This window comes from Polyodon spathula, chromosome 2 (assembly GCF_017654505.1).
Source record: "Polyodon spathula isolate WHYD16114869_AA chromosome 2, ASM1765450v1, whole genome shotgun sequence".
NCBI classification, from domain to species: domain Eukaryota; kingdom Metazoa; phylum Chordata; class Actinopteri; order Acipenseriformes; family Polyodontidae; genus Polyodon; species Polyodon spathula.
The window spans coordinates 103,251,126-103,267,742 of NC_054535.1; the positions used below are offsets into that span (position 1 = coordinate 103,251,126).

General features: G+C 39.5%; 1 pseudogene; it reads right to left on the reverse strand.

Annotated features, from left to right (window-relative positions):
• Nucleotides 1–11,332, reverse strand: part of LOC121327374 — a 144,362-nt pseudogene extending 133,030 nt beyond the window's left edge.
• Between the last annotated feature and the right edge of the window lie 5,285 nt (nt 11,333–16,617).

Below are 16,617 nucleotides of genomic sequence, written 5' to 3' on the forward strand. Positions count from 1 at the left end.
TATATATTATATATATATATATATATATATATATATATATATATATATATATATATATATATATATATATATATATATATATATATATATATATATATAATTTTTTATACCAAATATTGCCATATCAGAAAAGCTCACATATTTTCATTAGACTGGCCCTGACTTGATTATTCCATATCAAACACACCTAAGTTACTGGTGTCCTCTCAACAACAGCAGCTCACAGTTTATCTAACTGGAAAATAACCCACATCCTTCAATGTCTTGCACACCAGCCCCTATCAGCAGGGCTCCTGTACAGTCACCGCCAGCATTTCCTTGTCCATAAACATTTAACAAAAGGAAGCCTTCTGTTAAATTTAACCACAGCCCCAGAACGATCTTTTAAACTAAAAGACAATAAAACTTTACTGCACTCTATAAACCGCTATTCCCAAATGTCGGGAAAAACACATTGACTGTTACTTGCTGGTACACAATCTTGTAGATTTGGCAATTAAATTCAAACAAACATTTAAAAACCGGAGTTCTGGGCATAGCACAGCACATAATAAAGGTTCTGGGATGAATTTACTCAAAATTGTCATTAGCATATTATTTTCTCTAAGGAAAAAACACAAATTACAAAATGTGCTAATTATGATTTGGAGTAAACAGCTTTCATAATCTAGCCCAGTGTCTTAATAACAATGCATTTCAAGTTCTATAAAAATAATGCATACAAAAAAGCGACATGCAACTTTTAGACTTTAAAGTGAAATTTCAGTAAGGGCCTTTCCAAATATACCACATAGAACAGCGATAGTATGTCCCCATTTGTATCACTGCAAAAGTAAGGGAAACTTAAACTTCCCACAGAAACTGTTAATTAATTGAAAACTTACCATCAGCAATAGCTTCTCCTTTGAGTCTCCTGGTTCCCCCAGCAATGGGGCTGCCATCCATGTAGAACTCAATGATCCCATCACCCAAGGTGATGATGACATGCAGCCAGACATTGTCTTCCAGAAACCTCACTGCTGCTGCCCTGGCAACCTGAGTGGCATTGGATCCCACAGGGGTGTAATAGAGCAGTAACACTGCATGGGATTCATTGGTTTGAATCTTCGCCCCGTAATGCAGGGTGCCGTTTTCATTTGCCTTGGCGATGATGAAGCCATTGGTGTTCGCGCTGGCCATCAGCCAGGCTGAGAAGGTGAAACTGACAAGACTTTGGTTCACAACCAGCTGATCCTCGGGGCTAACGGTCCCAAAGGCGCCCGCAGATCCACTGAAGAACAGAGCGTCTGTGCCAGAGTGGTGACATCTCAGGTGTGGTCTGAGCTCCACCAGACTGGGGAAGGACCCCTGAAGAATCAGATCTCTCAAGGGAGGCAGTCCCAAGTGGAAGGCATCAGACAGTATTTCCCATCCGACGCGAACCACACCGAATGTGCCCTGATTTCTGAGGATTGTGAAGGATGTGATGTCAGACATGTCGTCTTCCGAGAGAATGTCTTCAGCCACTTCCCAATCTAGACTCTCAGGGTCTACCACAAACACCCTGAAAGGATCATTGTTAAAGGGATTGAGGACCGTGACATTCTGGTTAGCTTCAGCCAGCCTGCCTCCTGGTCCTGGGTATCCGCCTGTGTAGAAACACGATGGAAAAGAAACATCATACATCAAGAGTGGCGCTCTTACTAACAAAGGTATCTGGATCCATCACAGGCATCACTGCTCAGACCACAGCCCCGACTGGGAAAATGTGATTGTTCACTGGTGATGTAAAAGACGGATTCAACATTTTCTCAAGCTCTTAGGACCAAGATTATTTGAAAGACTGCATTGGTCACTTCACCTTTAGTTGACTATGTACCTGATATATTGGTCAGCATTAGACGATAGACCTCGTTGAATTCTGGGATTTTATCTGAAAGACCGTGGAGGGTGATTTGCTTAGATCGTTCTCCATTCTCGAATTGTAGAATTCTTGTCCAGTATCCAACACGGATCCATTACCAAACAGCTGCCAGAAGACGGCAACTGTGCCAAACATCCCTCTATCCCTCACCACCCTGAAAGACACATGAGAAATAAAATGCATTTGTTTCTCGGCAGATATAATACAAGGACTTGTGGTACCAGAATTAAAGACAGGCACACTTTGTAAAACACATTTTTGTAGTTTAGTACTGAAGTTAATGCCAAATGATTGAAATACTTTTAAACTCTGCAGTTTATCTATTACCATTAAAAAGTTTGTGCTTTTTTAATATATGCGCAAAGAAAGCAAATTGAATCCTATTAGCTCCATTTACCTGATGTTCAACAGTGCTACTCTACATGGAACACACTGAGGAAAAATATACTTTAAAAAGTAAAGAAAAACACAAGCATGGCAGAAACATAACTTGAGAAGAGCTTGCCAAATTGGAAACAGCAGTAGGCACATTATTGTACAGCAGAGTCAGTTACCCTAATGTGGAGCTCTGCTTGTATACAGTACCTTGTAAAACAAGCACTACAGGGGCATTCTGCAAATATCTTACATGAAGTTACTGGAGCTCCCCTCCTCCACAGCCTTGCCTACAGGCTCTAGTGAAAAGATTCCACTGGCGTCGTCATTGGCTTCAATTACTACTGTAGCTGTGTCAGCCCCATAGACCACTGAGTCACCTGGAACAATACAGAATTACCTCTCAACAACAGAGCACTCTCAACTGCTTTGCTTTTTCTAAACCCATTACCCACTGTCTGGAAGCCTTGTTTCATTACATTTCAGCATTACAGGATCATAGTTTAACAACATGTTGCCCTAGCAATAGTACTACAAACAATATTTTGTTGTAGTATTTCCACTTTCCACTTATTAAACTCCCTTATAAATTGCATTGAAAATGCCTCTTCATTTAGGTTATAGGTCCCTGTTAAAATTAAATTATAGCAACAATGTAAGTTAACTGTAAAGAGAAAACAAAATTTAATTACAGGAAGTGTAGTTATAGTATCATGTCTTTTATTTAATTGCTACATTAAATAAGTCATACCTTACTATTTATTACAGCACAGTGGAAAATAGGGTCTGCTGAGTCTGTTTCCCCAGCTTTACCATGCTTATACTAACAGTGTACCATTCACCTAGGTGCTTTACCATGCTTATACTAGCAATGTACCATTCACCTCTGTGCTTTACCATGCTTATACTAGCAGTGTACCATTCACCTCTGTGCTGTCCTCCTCATGCTTTCAGAATGTTTTACTACAAATTGCCATGTGTTTTTACAATGGTATACTGAAGTTTTAGTGTAGGCAGGATGGAGCATTCTACATAGTTTGAATGATTAGCAATGATAACAAGTTACAACACAATAGGGTCTATTTCAATTATCTAAACCACAAAATCAAGTTGATAAATTTAAACATCAGACGCTGTTTCGATCATTTAAATAGACCCAAGTGACATGCTTGTGAACAAATAATATTAAACCTGTGGCATTGAAAAGAAGGATATAAAAGGGCTCTTCAGTTTCGGGAATGTCAGTGTCTATGATGGTGACTGAGATGTTCTTCATTAGCTCCCGGATCTCAAACACCAGGACGTTGCCGCCCTCGGCAGGAAGGAAGTCTTCATCTGAGGTGCCTCCGCGGGCCGTCTGATACATCACCGTAGCGACAGAGTCACTCGACTCATTCTGCAGGACTGTGAAGTTGGCAACATCTTCTTCTTGAATTCTTATGGCAACAGGGTCTGGAGGAAAGATTTAGATTCAGAATGCTGCTTTGGAATTCAATTTATTTGTGGTATTTTTTAAACATAACACTGGGTCTAAGTTATTCATATCTGAATAGACCAAAGTGACATGCTGGTAAATAATATATTTAAAAAATATGAACACAAACTTCTTTAAATAGGGAAAACTCATTTAAGGGAAAAAAAAGCAGAAATACTTACGTAATACCAATATTAAAAAGGTGTAGTCGTCCCAAAACAAATGTTGTTCTTTCATGTTTTGTTTTTGGCTTATCTATCTATCTATCTATCTATCTATCTATCTATCTATCTATCTATCTATCTATCTATCTATATTCAGTAAACAAATTAAGTAACGAGCTCTCTTGTACCAATTCACCATTCATTTTCTACAAGCATTTTGTTTTTCAATTATGTCTGTAATTATGAATGATCTAAAGCAGACACCCTACACCCACAGCAGCTAGGGCTGGTATTATATTGGAATTGTACCTGCAAAGTAAATGGGATCATCATTTTTTCTGATATGTAGATTTGCATTCAGAGCATTTCCCAGTCTTGCTCCTCCAGTCACATTTAAAAGGGTGATTGTAAATCCCTCCATGTTTTCAGGCACCTGGAAGGAATGGAATAGAGATATTATCCTTGTACATAGCAACTGTAGCCACTTGGTATCCTAGGACAAACATTTTTAGGGTGCCTTATATGAAGCCAAATCAAATGACAGTCATAATATCCTAGACTTAGTCTGGTATACACTCTATGCTCCCTGTAGTTATAGCTTAAAAATCAAATAGACAGCAGTGTTTTTGTGAACAAAACAACAAAGCAACCACATGACAACTCTAAGGTTGTAGATCTACATGTAATACACTTTCTGTGTAAACAAACGTTTAACCTTTAAAAATCAAATTGAAAAACCTAGACTTGAGTTGGTATTTATATTCATACTTAAGAATTCATTTTACATTTTGTATCACATCTCATGTTCAATTACAATAGTTAACCCTCTGCTCCTGTGTGGCACAGATGCTCAATGTTACCTCATCAGGAAGGGCTGTCAGTGTGATGTTTTTTGAGAACTCATCCTGGCTGAACACCACTAGGGTCTAGTTGCTGGTGAAGCCGATCTCTCCGTTGGCGATGTCTGGAGTGATGATCAGGGATATGTTCAGGACACCCCATAGTCTGGGGCTTACTGGCGGGATGGGTGGCGTGATACTCACCAGTTCCACACTGTCCAGCTAGAACACAGAAGAGGAAACGGGGGGCGGGTCACAACAACCAAAACTAACATCCCACACGTCGAGCTCGGCTGTCACTCGATTTTCCATTTGCTGGTTATGGCTTAACTCATTACTACTATTGTTGTTATTTTGCATTACGCAGCCTTTTGTGAAGGAACTACATTGGTCACACCTAAGGACGAGACAGGAATATTTCAATTGGATTTTTCCATTTTAAACAGGTCAAACTCCACTGAAAGTTAAAGAGTAAATAGCTTCAAATTCCCATCATGCTGAGCAGTTGTAATTACACTCACTCAGACACTGTGCTAAGGTGCTTTCATCTGAGTTCAGGAGCGGCTCTTTTGTTCTGACTTGCCTGCCATAGATGTGACCTAGGCTGGATCACCCAAAGTGTCTCTATAGTTAGATCTAGAGCCACTGTGCCAAATGTAGTGACTTGCCACTGTGGAAACAAGTTTCCTCTAGTTTCGCTCTCAACACACTGCTGTGTGCTAGATGGTGCTGGTGCTTGCTTATAGAAAGACCCTAGATGGCTGATCTAGCTTACATTACAAAAAAAAAAGACTCCGGAAAACACCTTACAAATTTAAGGTGACATAAAAAAAAGACCATGTATTTTGAAGCTACTTTAATTCACTTGACAGGATAAAATATCAAGCTGAGTTAAACTGTAGTTACCAAGCAGCCTTACTCCACTTGGCTGTCCTTCAGACCAGGCTTATAACAGCAAGTCCATTGGTGGGTGTTTTACATATCTGTTTTCTCAAAGTCCCTGGTTTGTGTTGTTTGTTTGTTTTCACATGGCAGCATTGGAACAGGATGGTATTAATCATCCTCATTGCACCGCTGATTTCCATTAGGGCCCAGTTTATTGTTGTATCCCTTCATCGCAAAAGCAATCTCATGGCTTAAACATGAGTGCAGGGCCAGTTACATCCCAAGAAGTGCTTTCATTTATTGTTTGCTGATTGCTGTTGACTGATAGAAGCTGTTTATTTATCCTCCTCAACAAGGCTGATGGAAGCCTGTCAGCAGCTTACTTCAATACAGTACATGGAGATGCTAATGAGAGCCTGCATTTATTAAACCCATATTTGGCTTTATAAGCACAGTCAGGGGGTCGTGGCAATAGAATAGCCTTTGCCCTGGCAACGATTCATTTAGAATAGGTTACCCGTCAACATAAAAACAACACTGAAATCCCAAGAGAATCAGACTGTTTGTATTTATTCTTAACTTATATACACATACCCTCCAACCAGTGTTGAGACAAATCATTTGCTACCCAGTGAACTCCACTCTGATCCCTTTCTTACAGGATATCCGGGTATTCCGGAATAGATAATTACCACCTCTTCTAATATCTCTAAATGTTTTTAATGAACAAGCCCACTGATGTAATGCTGTTTTTCAATTGGTGCTGGGATAAATTTTTTCAGCTAATTCCAAATTAAAGAATATTCAAATATTAATTTAAACATAACACATTTGAACATGAAAAAGCCATGCTTATCCCATGCACTATTTAACTATGAGAATGAGGCTTGCAAGACCCGGAGCATGGCAGCAACGGGGAGTGGACAGAGTCTCTCACCTGTACTACAAAGTGTGCTCCATTTTGAAGGAAGGCATCGTTTCTTATTGGTAACATCTTCTGGACCCAGGACTGCTCTGCAGGAAAGATGATGCTGTTTTTCCTGGTGGTGTTCAGGACTCCGTCCTTGGCTCTCCCTGGATCGATCGGCCCGGTGGGAATGTAGAGCGCAGTGTAGTTCAGCCTCACATCTCCCATGGTGCCCCCCTGGCGGAGGAAACTGAGGGAGAGGAAGCGACCGGAAGGGTGGCTTTCGATCTTCTGCTCATCTGAAGGGTGGAATCTCACTAACCCATAGACATCGTCGACATCTTGAATATAAAACACCATCTGGGCGGCATAAAAAGGTGATGAGCCATCGTTGGTTAGGCATTCTGTGTGGGCAACAAGATGTCTGTCTAGTGTGAAATTAACATGAGCTCATTCATTTAACACCTCTTTCTTTTTATTTATTTGTCTTTTCAAACTGAACATTTTAAATGTAGCTTTCCATTAACTGGAATCACAGGTGCAGCACACGTCCATGAAATGAATATGGTTTATGAAGCAAGGACCAGGACCATTTGGGAGATCTAAAATTGAAAAGTTTAATTGTGTCAGTTAAATAAACTTGTATTCACTAAATCAGTGATAAAGTTTTACAGTTCAGAATCTGAAGATTTGACTGACACAGTCGGTCAAATCCACTTGGCTTCTCATGAAGCAGTCACAGGTCAAAGTTTTATAGTCTATAACACTGAAAATAAAAGGTGTGTAACCTTTATAAGCTTTTGATTTACAAAAGGGCCGTCCAATTGCAATATGTGTGAATTAGAGTCAGATTTCATTTTAGCTGCATTCATTTTGAATACTGTAGCAATACTTTTCTGCAGCTGGGAAGCCTACCTTGAAGTGAGGTCTTCATCGATTATGAGAGTCTGAGCCAGGAGTGCACTGCTGATTGACAGAACTCCATCGGGTTTATCATTAGGTTTCAATGGTGACCTGAGCAATGCCGAGGCTGAGCAACACTGCATCTCCCTGCAGCGTGTCCTCCAGTAACACCACCTGAAAGGATTCGGCAATCTCTGGAGTGGCATCGTCGATGATCAGAAACTGCAGCTGCACTTCAGAGACTCAAGGGGAGAAAACGACGGTGCGGTTGGGCTGCAGGTCAACAAAGTCTGATGTAAGCAAAGCGCTGGCCGTGCTGTTGCCCGTGACGATCATATAGCTGATGGAGACCTCCTCTGAGTCTGATCCAATCACGCTGTCCTGCTCGTTCTCTCCTCGGGTCACCGGGACAGTGATGACGCCGGCTATTTCGGGCACCACAAACTCGGACTGGGTGAACTTTACTTGGCTGTCGTTCTTGTTGATTCTGATTCGAACACTGCTGTGGTTGAGGTTGATTACAGCCCCGCCTTCAATGCTGGTCAACGCAATGGTAAAGATTTCATCATCTTCTGGAATCTGGAACAAATAATAATCACTAATTAATAATTAATAATTACAAGCTTTTATTCTGACCTTCTGTTTTTACTAAAAATTACCTTTTCCTACAATGTAGCTGTTATATGCATTTGATTTTCCACTAGAAGAAGAGTGGAGTGGCTCTACAGCTCTGACGGCTTGAGCAGAACTACACCACCCATTCGATATATCATGGGTGTTGGGGTTCAATATAAATCCGTAATATATTGAGGACCGGGATATAGCGGGAGACCCATAGAAAAACAAATAGGCTAAAAAATAAATACTGTACAACCACTCCCTCGTTTTATCGGGTGCGTCAGGGTCCAGTATAAATCCTCTACACAACCTGCTTTTTCTCATTTTTCATATAAAACGCAGGACACTCCAGTTAATTTCATGAGTCTTTCTCTCCTTTCTCAACTGCACAAACCTGCTGCATTGAAATAATCCATTCCCAATACAGGTGGCTTGTTGCTAGGGAGCTGACGTCACTGCCTTATGGCTTTTGCTAGTGCATTGCTGCCACACGTGAACACCTCATTGGCTAAAATTAAAACTGCTTCAGCAAGTAGATATTTAATTTGCTTTGTGTTATTGTGCAGTACGTGTGTATGTAATAACAGTACGATATTAATGCTTTGTTTTTAATTGGTTTATATATTTTTGCTTGTGATGAGCAGTATGGAATAACAGTAATTCTAAGTGCAATTGCCTATATATATAGAAGCTAAGGCATGCGCAGTTAGACTGTAAAAATGGGGAGCCAACTCCAGGACCACGATATATCCGAATCCACAGTATAGCGAGGGGCGATATAACAAGGGGTGGGTGTAGATCTCACAAAACAAAAAGGAATGATTTAAAGACACAGTATGTTGAGAAATGAATTGTATTTAGCCTGGAACAAATAAGAATGGGGGTGGGGCTTCTTAAAAGGAGTTGACCAAGGCCAATACTTGAAGTGCAGCACAGTAACCTGGACCATAGGACACAGTTAGAAAGTAAGTGGAGACAGGGTATGGAATGGATTACCTAGCCATGTTGTGCATACTGAATCACTGGGATCTTTTAAGGCCGGTCTTTATAAAGTTTCTAGAACCGAGACAAGTACTGATGAGTGGAAAGGCCTCCCAATAACAATGCAGTCTGTAATCACTGGTAACCCCAGATGCTTTCCTTGGAAAAACAAGTGAACTGCGTGCTACCTGGTCGTACCGTATGAGTAATCTGTACACCACTGTCACTCTTCCAGGGGGCAGGGTGATGTTTCCTTTGGCTGGGCTCAAGTCCTCCTCGGCTGGGTTGGGGTCTCCAGTGATCTGCCAGGAGGGATGAAATTGGATTTAAGGATCAGGAGAGGAGGCTGTTGATTTAAAAGCCAGCATACTTTTTTCACAATTCCTATTAAATCTTATCTTATCATGCTGTGCATAGAACACATGACACAAGTGAAATATAACAACTCGTCTTTATCGTTAAGAGCAGTTCTTGGGTACAACTTTCATTTTTGTGATTTAAAATACATTAGTATGTTGTGTGCAGGGTGTCTTTTATTAAAATCAGAAATCATTTGGTTCAGTTTGAGCAGCACAAAACAAAAAAGAGTCACCCTACACTTACAATGCACTAAGCTAAATATAAAAGCATGTTTGAAGACAGCATCTGTAAACAAATCTTTTTGTAGCTTAATCCATCATGCTTGCTTGATAGGGCTTGGTAAATTGAATCATTTGGTGGTAAACGTCAGTGCACTAAAACCCTGTTGCCATGGACGACATATGGACTACAACAATAAAACCAGGATATTCTAAATTGGTTGTTCTCTGTATGGACGAATCCTTCAAACAGACCCCAACAGGAAATTATGATCCAGAACACAAAACGTGCGATTAAGGGGCAAGATAACTCTGTGATACTTACCTCAAAGTTCACGGTCACGTTGCCATAAGTCCCTTTCTCTCTGATTAGACAGAGAGGCACAAATTGGCTGCTACCCCTGGGTTCATTCACCGTAATTAAGAAAGACTGCAAGAGAGGAGAAACCAAATATCAGCAACCAAGCAGCTCAGCATGGATGTACAGATGTGGATTTGGGGTGTATGGTGTGTGTGTGGGGGGGAGGGAGGGTATTGAAAACCGTTCCTGTGGAAAAACCCGACTTTAATCCCAAAGTTAATCCAATCTGTAAAAGGGTCCCATGATAGTATTACAGTCGCTGGCAACCAAGTACTTGTTCTACACTAAAACCTTTGAGTGGGCTCCTGAAAAGTATTTTACCTGATGAAGCAGAGCGGTAGGAAAGCCCTGCTTAAATGTATTTTATTTATTTTTAGAATGGGGTCTCCCCCTCCGCCCCTGCGTTATTTATGTATTAGGATTTATTTATTGTATTTGTTTGTTTTATGATTTATTGTATTGTATCTGTATGTTTTGTAGCATGGATGGGAAGCCCCATCTACATTAAAAAACTTGTGCAGAAGGTGGCCATCTCCCAAATTAATTTAGTGATTAATTTATTGCTAATCAGGAGATGGTCACCTGCATAAATACTGGCAACACTCTCAGTTCCGGGCGGGGTGTTCAAGAGGCGGAAAGATTGCGGAGAGAGAAGAGAAAATTAAACTATAAACACTTAAAGGATCCGTGAAGGCTACGGCCTGGCTGGACCTTAACAGTTATTATTTGTGTTTGTGATTTGTTTTTGTTTAGCTCTTTTATTTCTGTGCTCGGTGAACACAGTGTTATTTTTGTTTAATCACTTTATTTATTTTTGTTATTTAATAAACAGCGCATGCTGAGTCTTTTGTAAACTGCAGATACCTTTGTGTTGTGCTTCCTTCTTCTGGTCTGAGTCACCACAACGCCGTTTCCTGCCACACCTGCAAACTCAAAGTTTAATTAAAATTCATTCAATATTATTATTATTATTATTATTATTATTATTATTATTATTATTATTAGTATATTATTATTTTAACGAGAAAATGTAATTCCACAAGTTGCCCATGGATAAACAGAAAACAAAGGCTAAGTCTAAGACTAAACCTAAATTAAAATTGCTTTCAATACATTTTTAGCTGATAATGAACAGAACGTGGGGACATAACTGAGCCAGTAAGTGGAACTGTTTATTGCCAGAAATTATATTTACAGTACGCTGCTGTAAGACAACTTAAAAAGTGAACTTACCATGTTGAATGAAATAATCCCGAAGGCATTGTCGTTGGAAAGTATTGTCACTGTGGCAGTATTGGGGGATCCTAATCTCACACCAGGTAAGGCACTCTTAAAAGATAACATCAGGGAATGAAATGCGTGCAGGTGAATTCACCCCGTCGTCAAGGGAACTTTACTGACCTCGTCTCCTCTTGAATCAGTGGCGTTTTAGTTGTGCTCAATGGGCAGCAGTCATCACTGAAAGCTTTTGATGACCCGATGAATGAAACTTAAATGACAAGCTTTAAGGAGGACTACAGGGTCAGCGCCTCACAGCTGATTGGTGTTGAGCTACTATCGAGGGGCAGTGAAGTGTTAACTTTGTCCGATACTGCCGTCCCAAATAAATTACTTGTAGTGCATCAAATTAAATAAGAGTAGAAGACAGGCAGTTTTTTTAAAAGGTGAGAAGGAAGTGTGAAGAAAAAGTGCTTTGAATTTGGAAGCAATTACTGTTTAGCCCTAACCATGCAGTAGTACTGAAAAAAAAACAAAAACTTAATTGGTCAAAAACTGCTCCATGTCTTTCATGACGCCCTAACCATGGAAAGTAAACTGAAGTGATGTTGCTTGGCTACAGTCAAACTGACACTTACCAATTGCAAAAATAAATACACTATATGTCAGGTTGTCCTGCTTGTTACTATTTGAGAACTCGTACTGTGCGAGGACTTTATAGGGAGGTCTTTTTCCAATACGACAGCACAGGATGCACCTTATGCGCCTTATAGCCTGGAGGTTGCCAGTTTGAGTCCAGGCTATTCCACTGCCCATCATGGATGAGAGCTCCCAGACTGCAGACTGAAAAAAAGTGGTTGGCTGATGGAACACATTTCAGAGGACAGTGTGTGTTCATCTTTGCCGCTCTAGAGACAGCATGGGGTGGTAGCAGTGACCTGAGTCTAAAATAATACAACTGGCTATTTCAAAGTGGGAGAAAAATGGGTAAAAATCAATTGGAAACTACAAAATTAAAAAAAAAAAAAAAAAAAAAAAAATGTAATTTGTATTTTTTAAACCACAATGTTGTTGTCATTTACTTGGTGGTGTTTATTTTTTTTCTTGTCTTTGTTATTTTCTTTCTCATATTGGCTGCGCTAAAATTGCTTATTGCTGTCACATAAGACCATTATTATACAGTACATTTTAAAGAGAAAAATGAAAATTGAAAAAAACGGTACTGAAAAAACAGTTCACCAGTCACAAAAGAAACCAAATTAAAGCCCATGTTTTTTCTGCTTCTGACACCTCAGTCTAGTATAGGAAAAAGACATCCCTGAGAAGCCCTTGCTTATCCATTAATCACAGTTTGACAACCTGTTAATGACACCATAGCAATTAGAAACTAGATATAACGCATGTGGTCCCATTGCAAAATGCAGTTCCCTTTCATTTCATTGTACACAGAATTTCATTTTGAAAATCTAATACAGTTTTGAGCCTTGGTATGTCAAAGGTTGCTGCCATTTGATGTCTTCACGTGTGGGAAGCGATGCATATTTCTCTTTAAAAGAGTGCAAGGGAGTTCCTGCAAGGCAAACGTGTCTGTGAAACAGCTTTGTTCCACACACACCCCATTTATTATTGTAGTTTACTCCTCTGTCAGCCTTTCGTTACTGGTGTGGTGTATTCAATGCTCACTAAGTTGTCCTTTAACAACATTGATTCCAGTAGCTGTGGCATAGACGCACTGTGAAATGCTTTAAGGGAGATGAAAGAATCGTACATCAAGAGACCAGAAATGAAAGCAGAACAAGCCCCCGTCCATTCACTGTGTTCTGCAGGCTTTCCATTCACAACTATTAACTTTAACAATGCCTGTATTCTCAGTGATGCTTTATTGTTGGTCTGTTCCACGGTGGCCCTTGTCTAATGTTACAAGCAGCAGACCCTTACTGGGGTCCAGGAGGAGCCCTCATTCGATAGATAGTCCTATACCTACCCAGCAGAATGGGTAGGTGAGCTGCCTTACTGGGGTCCCAGAGGACTTCTAGTAGAATTTAGCTGAGCTTGTATTTCAGGGACAGTTAATCGCCGGTTTCGCAGACTTGTGACTTGAATGAACTTGTTCTCTGATTCTGAGGTCACCCTTGGCCTGCCTGACCTTGTTCGGTCCTCATGAGTGCCAGTGCCTTCAAATCGTTTGATGGTCTTGGCCACAGCAGTTACAGACACTTGCAAAGTTCTTGCAATTTGTCTTAAAGATTGACCTTCATTTCTTAAAGTAATCACAAACTGTCTTTTTTCTTTGCTTAACTGAGTGTATTTTGTCATTTTATCTTACCAGTCATCTTTGTTTTTTTGTTAAACTCAAATGTTCCTTATCCCTAAATACATTTTACTGTGCATAAATGTTAAACATCTAGTCGGAAAGTAATACAGTATAGTAATCCATTGTGGTGTTGGTCAATGGTAATTTGAAGCTTCCCGTAATTCAGAGTAAATGTTCATTTCTGTCTTTTCTATGGATTCTCATAGGATAAACCTCTACAAAAGCAGAGTTGCCTATGATTGGCCATGTTCTAGTGATTCAGCCATATCCCCAAATAAGAATTTACCAAATGTTACAAAAAGTGGATTAAGAGATTCTGACTGTGTGCAGACAGACAGAGAGACAATGGCAAAGCTAAGCCCACCATTAATACTGAACTCACTCATGTGCTGTTGCTAAGCAATGATGCCGGGAAGTTCCTGACTTCATGGTTTTAGCAGGGGTCTTTAGTAAGGGCTTATCTGAATTTCATTCTTCAAAAGTACACACGTGCGCCATATCATATTTGTTTAATCTTCTGGATAAAATGATTATTTGAAAAAAAAAAAAAATCAAATCCTGTTTTGCAGTCATGAGTCAGTCTTTGCACAGATTGAAATTTAATAAATCTACAGTAGTGTCCTCCACTTGACAATGATGGAAAAGCTGTGAACAAGGCCCTACACATACAGAAGTACTAAAAAGTAAGCACTGAAATCCAAGATTAGGGGTGTGCAGAAACTTGTACTCGCATTCGCAATGGCTCTTAAGACATATTTATCGGCAGGTATTCAATAAATCCATTCATTAATGTGTTGATTTGAAAACAAGAAAAGCTGTCCTTCGCTCATGTTTACAACTGAGTACCAATCAGTGTCAACTAACTTCCACACTGAGTGTTTTAAAAGCAGATCTGAATATTATGTTCCTCTTAATTGAGTCCTTTTTTACAGCATGACATGACAGAGAACAAAACGCAAACTCCGACGGTAGGCAATTACAAAGGCGATACTGTATTAACTACAGGATTCTCCTGCACAAAGAGCACCCTGGGCTCTGCTCTGTGAAGGGACAGAAACTATGACAGCTGTCACTTCTAGCAACAGAGAAGAGCCCCAACTCAACTTCTCTCAAAGGCTGCACCTCCCTTTAAGAACAAAACCACACAAGCCTGGCACACCAAGGGGGTACATTCCACAGACGGGACTGCCAGGGTCTTATATAACCACCCCCCAATCCACTATAGTGTGCTAACTAAAATTAAACCACAACTTGCAGAGCCAAAGAAATGTGTTTTATTAGACACATCACTTTCTTCTTTTCTTTTGAGCAACAGAAGCAAAAGGCATCTGCTGAATATGCAGAACATTACAAAAGCCACCCAAATGTTTCACATAACCTTGTCCAATATTGAAACCCTTCACTATTATGCATACATGAGTTTTGGTGTACTCATATATCATGCAGTCCAGCAAGGTAGAGTGGTCTAGCAGATATATGCAGCTGCATTAACTTTTCTGACACACTGAGCAAAGACTGTCATGTGATATTTTTGATGTGGTGTGTGATTATGTTCTTCAACACAGATTTACTAAGGCTTTGCTTCAGTGCAGTAGTTTCTATAGTGTTCATGCTCATGTTAGAAATAAACAACTCTTAAAGATGCCAATGAGCAAACTGCACTGCATTTAACAAACTGGCTCCCGTCTCTCAATTTTGATACCATAGGGAAAAAAACTATTTTGTTTCAATAACAGATACGTTCACACTTATGTGTTGTATGTACTGTATCAGCCTTTAAGGAATGTTTTTATAAATATTCTCAAAGATTAAACAGAAAACTGAGAATGATCTTCTAATCCTCTTTAAAGTTATTTAAAAAAATGTTTCATGGACTCAAAACTCTATTAAATGTAGAGCTCTGGCCTAAGGCTTTGCATCACACTAGATTTACTGAATTGCATCCTGCTTTGTAGTTTTCCATATACTTAATATACAAATTGAAAAATCTGACATTTCAAAATCTAACATGAAATATTGTCTTACTATTATGGCTTCCGGAAGACTTTTGCGATATCATTGTGCAGTTTCTTTGATTACATGATGTCAAGTAAAATATCTAAATTTTGTTCATAGTTTTTTTTTTTTTTTTTTTTTTTTTTTTTAACAAATGATGTCTCAATCCTAAAATTCCCTGTCACTTCAAAACATTTGGCCATAGCTGTACAGTTAGCTCCATGCGCCTAATAAAGACCAGCTAACTGTAAAGACTAATCTCTGTCAATCCCTTTCCAATGAATCTGAAGACCTCCCTCTATAAAAGCCTCTCACTGTAGAGCTCAGACCAAAGGAATTCCACTGTATCTTCAAAGAAAATTACAACTACAACAATGAGGGACAAGGATACAGCACACAATCGACTCTCTTTGGGATTCTCAAAACAGCAAACTTGCAATCATCAAATACTGTATGTGGGGAACCTCACACTCAGTTACTGTCATGTAGTTGTAAGCAGGTATTTTTCAACAGGGCATATATTTTGCTCAAGTAGTTTCCAAAAAGCAGGAGGGTAGTGATACACTGTTCTAGCTCTTTTGTCTTCAGTTAAGAAGCTCACTCCAACTCTAAATGTCTTTAGATTTGTAACCAGTGTGTACCACATGACACTTTATGCCTTGACAGATGTGTCTGAACACATGCTGATGAACTGCATATGATGAGTGCCACTATTCACATTGGATTCCCAGTCCCTTTTACTACCTTTGCTAATGTCTTGTAGCCATTAAAAAATAATGGTGATTTATTTATTTTTTTAACCAGTGATCGGATCATTGTTGTAATAATAACATTATATCCAAGTGTAACAAGTTGGCAATTGAGTGGAGATAGACTTACGACACTATGGGGGGATACTTTTTCACACAGAGAGTGTATAGAATGGGTTACCAAGCCACTTGTTGGTGTTGAGCATTGATAGGACATAAGATATGTTCTTATGCAAATAAAAGATAATGTCATAACTATTAGAGTTGTATTCTAGATGTTATACTAGCTGCCACTGTATGCTGGTTAATATATGACTACGCACATGCCTGTACAATATATTGTTGATCCAGTC